The following is a 5,206-nucleotide window of genomic DNA, read 5'->3' on the forward strand; positions in this document are numbered from 1 at the left end:
AGAATACATCGAACTGATACAGCAGAACGTGCGCAAGAACATAACTCAAATACATTTCATTAAAGGCACAGTATTGTCACAGGCTTAACAAATGTAAATTGAATGCACCATGTCCCAGTCTAAATTAATTGTTTTATTTTTAGGACCAATGTAATCGTCGAGAAGGCACACTCCAAATACTCACCGAGAGTGTTCCTTGTTGTGAAAGGGGAATGACTTGTTCAAGAAATATCCGGGTCTTAGTCGAGGTGCTCTGCTGCTTCTCATTATAATTGTATCTTTTTTCTGTTTTTAAATCAGATTTTAAGTAGCTGCTAGCAATATTTGAACTTCAAACATAACTTACCGTACATCATTCTGTTCTCACATGTGTTCTTCCAGGGTAAGGAACTCATTCTAACTGATAGCCATGTGGAAACAGTTGAGAAGCTTACGAATCAAACCTATTGCCCAGATCATTTCTATTCACGCCACACTGTCGGGCTCTATTTAATCCTCACATTTTCCAATGGGATCACTGTGATATGGGACAAAAGCACAAGGCTTTCAATTACACTAGATTCAAGATGGAAGGTAAGAATGGTGTGAAAATCCACATATTCATATTTGTCCTTATTGATCATAGTAGAAAACGCACTGAGAATATGAATGAGTCATTTAGTCAACAAAGGACTTCTTCACAAATTTATTTCACGTCAATGGCTTGAATTTTCCAACTGTTCACGCCAGCAGGATTTTCCCATCCCATTACAGTGATGGAGACTTGGCTTGTTGCCAAATTCTCCGTCTTCGCTGCAGCGGGAGCGTGGCGTGATTGCACCCAATGTGTTTTTTGTTACTTAGAACAATAATGCAGGAAATCCTAGTACAAGTCATTATGGAACACTGAATAATGTCCTTTAGGGAAGGAAATCTGTCGTCCTTACCTGGTCTGGCCTACATGTGATTCCAGAGCCACAGCAATGTGGTTGACTCTCAACTGCCCTCCAAGGGTAACGAGGGACGGGCAATAAATGCTGGCCAGCCAGCGCCGCCCATGTCCCACAAATGAATAAAGAAAAAAAAATAAAGAAACAAACGTCATGAAAGAATGTTTCTGTTTGCAATAGAGTTAAAGAAAGAGAAAATTCAAATAATTCCAGATATAGATGTAACCTTGATAAGCTCCTTTCACCCTCAAAACTGTTGACCTCAGGAAGTTTTATTTATTTACAATCATTACTTATTTCTAATGATCTATTGACTACATAAACCTGCAAAATTATTACGAGCCCAACCCTTCTCACTAATTAGAGGGATTAGTGGGTAAATATATGGGGGTAGGGCCTGGGTGGGATTGGGGTCGGTGCAGACTCGATGGGCCAAATGGCCTCCTTCTGCACTGTAGGGTTTCTATGATTTCTATGATCTATGATTATTTCCAAAGTAACAACTGTATACCAAGGCTGTTTGTAAATCCTTAAGTAAGTTTGTGTACAATGGTGTATTTTTAATCAAATCAGGTTCTGAGGAAAATGTGCATCTTTTTCTTGCAAACGTGATCTTTTTTGGGCTTTCTCCCCCCCTGTAATCTTGTACTTTTATTGCAGAATAAAGTATGCGGCCTGTGTGGAAATTTCAACGATGATGTTTCAGATGATCTAACAACAAAAGGGAACTCCTTGGTGACCAGTGCGGTGGAATTTGGAAATAGCTGGAAATCGATGACCTGCTCAGCCACAGTCAATCAAACATCGCCGTGTGATAGAAACCCTTACTGTTTAGCATGGGCACATAGGAAGTGTGGCATTATTAAACATGTCATCTTTCAATCATGCCATAAAAAGGTAACTCAACTGAAAGGGCACATGTTATTTTAGATAGGGACCCAACACAATGACTTCAACCCATGGCATCTCAAGTATTCATTCAAGCACTTAAGCAATTTGTAAAGAAAGAAGAAATGTCCATCTCCATCACTCTTTTCACATCCCCAGCATATCCTACAAAGCTTCACTGTCACCCAAGTACTTTTATAGATTAGTCACTGTTGTAAGGAAATGGAAACAGAGCATCCAATTCACATTCAGGCCAACAATCAGATACAAGTTAAACGAGCAGATATTCTCTATCCTTCTAATGGTATTTGTTCAGAGAGAGTTGTGCCTGCGACATGAAGGTAACCCATCTGTTGTTCTTCAAATATTGCTATGGGATCTTTTAGGTCTACCGGAAAGGGAATACAGGCTCATAATTTGTCTAATCAAAAAAGGCAGCAGTCCCAGCAGTGTAGCACCCACCCTACCCCTGCACCAGTGCTGCACCACAGTGCCTGCCTAACTTGTCTACTCAAGCAACTGGAATTTGTTTTGAGTCCATAACTTCCTTATGGGGAGGCTTGAGTACCATCAATGAACCAAGGCCAGCCAGCATCACCCCATTATATCCACATCCATTTCAGTTTATCTTTATTAAAAAAACAGTATTTCTATGGATTTTACCTCTCAATTCCTCTTGGGTTCATGTCACACTACTTGTAACCTCCACCATACTGCCCGGGTTTGCAAAATCCTACTAACTGTCCTGGCTTGAGACAATCCACATCTCTTTAACCTGTGATTATCCCTCTCTCCATGAACACTGCTTGTACCTGAAAAGACTCGCATTCCAACCATTCTTCACATTCTAATCTGTAATTATCTCGCAATTGTGTCTTTGCCTATATATGCCGTGTTTGTGAACTAACCTCTGCTCACCTGATGAAGGAGCAGCGCTCCGAAAGCTCGTGATTCCAGATAAACCTGGTGGACTTTAACCTGGTGTTGTGAGACTTCTTACTGTGCTCACCCCAGTCCAACGCCAGCACCTCCACATCACCTCTAAATAGTGCATTAGGGTTAGGGTTAGGGTTAGTGCAAACGTTTCTCTGTTTGTTCCTGTTTATATATAAACTGACACTATATTTATCAGGTTGATCCTACACCATTCTATGAGGCCTGTACCCAAGAAGCTTGTGCCTGTGATTTGGAAGGGAAATATCTGGGTTTCTGCACGGCTGTCGCAATGTATGCAGAAGCTTGTAACAAAGCTGGTGTTTGTGTTGACTGGAGAACCCCAGAACGATGCCGTAAGTCTAAACTGTCTCATTTGCAGTGACGGGGGGGCTATCTGTCACATCTCTTATTCAATAGCATTATGGGCAACGCTTTGCATTAGATGTGTTTTTCAAAGGAGAGAATGCCTGAGTGAAAGTTCAGTAATAAATTTATAATTCAGTAATAATTTCCAAATATGATGTGAGAAAAACTTGTTCACACAGCGAGTGGTCGGGGTCTGGAATGCACTGCCTGGAAGTGTGGTGGGGGCAGGTTCAATTGAGACGTTCAGAAGGGTATTAGATGGTTATTTGAATGGAAACAATGTGCAGGGGTACGGGGAAAAGGCAGGGGAATGGCACTAAGTCATGATGTACGTTTGGAGAGATGCTGCAGAAATGATGGGCCAAATGGTCTCCTTCTGGGGCATAACAATTCTGTAATTAAATGATGATTGGTTATCAATAGAAACTCTACAGTGCAGAAGGAGGCCAATCAGCCCATCGAGTCGGCACCGTTTCTCTGAAAGAGCATCTTGTCCAGACCTACTTCTCTGACCTATCCCTGTAATCCCGTGCATTTACCATAGCTAAGACAATTCTGGGTTCCAAGAGGCAATTCAGCATGGCCAATCCAAACAACCTACACACCTTTGGAATGTGGGAGGAAACTGGAGCACCCGGAGGAAACCCATGCAGACACGGGGAGAACGTGCAGTCTCTCAAGGCTGGAATCAAACCCGAGTCCTTAGCGCTGTGAGGCAGCAGTGCTAACCACTGTGCTATCCCCTGCTTATGGTCTGTTTCAATGTAAAATGATGCATTGTGATTGATGACTTTGCTACATGACTTGATCAGATGTTATGATTAGATGTATTACAATTATAGTTGAGACTGAACCAATATTTCTGATTGCATATTAACTATTCCCATTTGAAATTGCAGCGGTGTATTGTGATTATTATAACACGCCTGGTGAATGGAGTTGGCATTATCAACCATGTGGAACCTTAATGACAAAAACATGCTCGGACCATTACATAGGAAAGAAGTACTCTGCAATTCTTGAAGGTTGTGTTTGAAACCATTGTGTTTTTTTTATTGTTCAATGTCTGTATTAAGACATTCCCTGTGATATTTTCCTAAAATGGTTCAAAACTAAGGTTAGGAACCCTTATTATTCATTAGCAATACACAACATAATGAAAAAGCCCAGAAAACCAATGGAGTCACAATCCCTGTGGTTAGAATTATAGAAACCCTACAGCGCAGAAGGAGGCTATTCAGCCCATCGAGTCTGCACAACAACAATCCCACCCAGGGCCTATCCCTGTAATCCCACATATTTACACCACTAATCCCTTTAACCTAAGCATCCCGGGACATTAAGGGGCAATTTAGCATCGCTAACACACCTAACCCGCACATCTTTGGACTGTGGCAGGAAACCGGAGCACCCGAAGGAAACACACACAGCCACGGGGAGAACGTGCGGAATCCACACAGACAGTGACCCAAGCTGGGAATCGAACCCAGGTCCTGGAGCTGTGAGGCAGCAGTGCTAACCATTGTGCCACCACAAAGTAATTGTCAGGAGTGGGATTCGAACCACACACCTCCTAGAGGAGACTGCGACTTGATCGCAGCGCCTTAGACTGCTCGGCCATCCTGACAATGACCTCCACTGGTGAATTCACCAAAGGAGACACCCGTCTTGTACAGAGCAAACTGTTAAATTGTGGCCTAAATGCCCAGAGTAGAAAGACTGTCAGGCACATTTGAAAATCTCACTCGGGAACCATCCCAAGGACCAGGCCACAAATTCAGCTCTGAGGCAACTCCCACAGCTGCCAATGAATTGGCCAATTTCAATGGCCATAAATCTGCCAGGTCTTTGACAGATCAAGAGAACAGGAACTCTTGAGCATGAGATTACTCAACCTTGTCATCCCACTCCATTCCCACCTCACACTCTTCCACTGATGGCATTATTTGGAGCTAGCAGAGACTCCAGCCTTCATAGGCCCAGCAGAGAACTCAAGACGTTAGCCAGAATTTTGGATATGGAATTGTGACAGTAGTTTACCTGAAGCTGAGGATGTTCTGTCCCCTCCATTATTCCACACAGAAATA

At 42.6% G+C, this 5,206-nt stretch overlaps 1 non-coding gene across 1 annotated transcript; it reads right to left on the reverse strand.

The window, feature by feature from the left end:
• Positions 1 to 4,661: 4,661 nt before the first annotated feature.
• trnal-caa (transfer RNA leucine (anticodon CAA)) lies at positions 4,662 to 4,746 on the reverse strand. Its single transcript has one exon. It is a non-coding gene; the product is annotated as a tRNA-Leu (tRNA).
• Between the last annotated feature and the right edge of the window lie 460 nt (positions 4,747 to 5,206).

The sequence above is a fragment of the Mustelus asterias genome, chromosome 19, assembly GCF_964213995.1.
Source record: "Mustelus asterias chromosome 19, sMusAst1.hap1.1, whole genome shotgun sequence".
Lineage (NCBI taxonomy): Eukaryota > Metazoa > Chordata > Chondrichthyes > Carcharhiniformes > Triakidae > Mustelus > Mustelus asterias.